The sequence below is a fragment of the Myotis brandtii genome, unplaced genomic scaffold (assembly GCF_000412655.1).
Source record: "Myotis brandtii unplaced genomic scaffold, ASM41265v1 scaffold82, whole genome shotgun sequence".
NCBI lineage: Eukaryota > Metazoa > Chordata > Mammalia > Chiroptera > Vespertilionidae > Myotis > Myotis brandtii.
This window is the reverse complement of record NW_005371324.1, coordinates 7,855,121-7,856,901: the sequence shown is the minus strand read 5'-3', so window position 1 is coordinate 7,856,901 and position 1,781 is coordinate 7,855,121. Positions and strand designations below refer to the sequence as shown.

The window sequence follows — 1,781 nt, the reverse complement described above, 5'->3', positions numbered from 1 at the left end:
ACTGGCGGCGGGAGGGCGCCGGGCTGGAGGCCCCTTCAGCCCGGTCGGTGGTGGAGTTGGAGCCGGCCGATTTCCGGGGCAGAGGGGAAAGGGGACTGTGGTCGGCTGGGGGCCCCCGGGCCACATGTGGACGGACGTGTGTCTGGGCTTTGGGGTCGAGGCCGGGAGGGGTGGGTGTAGCGTGGCTGTGCCCGGGGCCCGATGTCAGGGATCTGCTGGGGAGGACGGGAGATGCTGAGGGCAAGGACCCGCCAGGGGCATTCGGGACGCGGGGCAGTCGGACGTCTTTGGCTTTCGGGGGCATCGGATGTGTTGTAGTTTGTAGGACTTGGTTACTGATGATGATGACGATGGTGATGATGATGATGATGATGATGATGATAGTAATCAAGAGCCTAAGCCTAGAGCCCTGCGCGGACGATTTCCTGTTTTCTGCTTTATTCCTCTTGGTCGCTGGGGAGGGGAAAACGGGGTGTAATGAGCTGATGTGCACCGGCCGAAAGGGAGGGGCATGCGGACCGCCGCCGGACCCCAAAGTGTTGAATGAGGAGTTGGCCGCAGTGTCAGAGATCCGGGAGCCCCAGGTCCCGGGGTGTGCGCTGGGGATAGAAAGAGGGGGATAAACACGCGGCACTCTTTTCACAGCCAGTCACCAGGCCCTGGTTTTTTTAAATTTATTTTATTTATTTTTTATTTTTTGTGGAGGTGGGAAGCTGGTCACAAACTTTTCTCAAAATGGATGCTTTGTGCATGTTAAAGTTTTATAGTAGTCTGATTGGGATCTCTCAATGTTAGCCAAATAAGGAGAAACTATTGGCAATCCAGAGATAATGTGCCTTTGCCTTTAACAGGCCAAAAGCAACACAACCCCGTAGCGTTCTGCATAAAAAAAGAACAGTTTTTCAGTCACGGTAATAGGTGACAAAGACATAGACTCCTTTCCATTTTCTTAGTGGGCAACTCCGGAGTTCCTAGAAAACGACTTTACAGGGAAGCTTGCCCTTACATTGGAGAGACGTGTACAGTGTCTCAAAGTTGCCTTGGTTATATGTGGACGACTGTAGCTTTATTTAGATTTATACTTGTCACAAAAAACTTGTTTGGGAGGTTGAAAGTTAAGGCTTTATATTTTATGTGTATTACCTCGCTGCCTTTTTCAGAGAGGTGTGTGGTGGCATTTTTCCTTTTACTTCTTCCTGCTTAATGAATGACCATTGCTTTAAGTTTAATTGAATTCTAATATCAAACTTGGCTTATAAGCCTGTGTTTACAAAGTTGACTGGATGAACTGAAATGACTGTCAAATTGCAGGACAAATCTGGAATTCAGAATGTGGCACCCCGTAAAAATATACCAAGATTTTTAAATCTTTCTCTATCTCATCAATTCAGAGTCTGTAATATATTATTTGGCTGAAGTTTATTTTAAGGCATAGCATAATTCTAAGTTCTAAAAACATGGTGTTGAGAGTGAAAATAAGTTTGGCATTAAGAATGAATCTTAATGGTAATTATATGAAATGAATCTTTTCACGTTTCTTTCAAGTGTGATTTACACATCTTAATATGGAATTGATTCTGAAAGACAGTTATTGTATGCCTGAGGTCAGGATACAGTTGGATAATGGTTTACATCAATATGTTTCACTAAAATTGTCAAATAGGAATGTAAAGTTATTACTGTTGTGGAGGAATCCAATTTGTGAAGGAAATTTTCTAATAATATTATTGGCTTAGGTAGGCAGAGAAAAATATGTAACAGGCTTCTTAAAGTTTTTTTTT

General features: G+C 44.5%; 1 protein-coding gene across 9 annotated transcripts in view; it reads left to right on the top strand.

Moving 5' to 3' along the window:
• Positions 1–1,781, top strand: part of PPP1R12A (protein phosphatase 1, regulatory subunit 12A) — a 157,030-nt gene that overhangs the window by 389 nt on the left and 154,860 nt on the right. The gene's annotated exons all lie outside the window — the stretch shown is intronic.